Consider the following 487-nt stretch of genomic DNA (forward strand, 5'->3'; position numbering starts at 1 on the left):
TTTGTAGAGAGGAGTAGGGAGTAAGCATAAAAATATTAGGTGGTTTCTTCCCATTTGAAAAATCGGAGAACATTGTTACTTGGTGCCTATATACAGTGGTAGAATGAGAACTTTTACTAAGGTGTGTCAATATATAAAAAATTAAATAGACAAAAATACCAAGAGGAATCAACATATGGCGTAGTATTAAATTCTTTTTTTTTTTTTACCCTGCGACATAGTAATTTTCGGACGAAGGATATCTAATTGAATGAATATGGCTCCGCCCGCCACTACCTATACTGGTTGCAGATAATAAATACGCCATAAAATTAATTTAAATACGCACAAGCTAATCCAAACATCACATTTATCAAAAGTTTTTTCTTTAAAAAAATTTGGGGGGGGGGGAGGGGGGGCCCTCTCTACTCAATTGATTGAATATAGTTGCGTAAAGCAGCATAAGTGCTAACCTGATCCAAGGAAGGAGGGAAACGCGAAAGCAAGG

This window comes from Nicotiana attenuata, chromosome 10, assembly GCF_001879085.1.
Source record: "Nicotiana attenuata strain UT chromosome 10, NIATTr2, whole genome shotgun sequence".
Taxonomy (NCBI): domain Eukaryota; kingdom Viridiplantae; phylum Streptophyta; class Magnoliopsida; order Solanales; family Solanaceae; genus Nicotiana; species Nicotiana attenuata.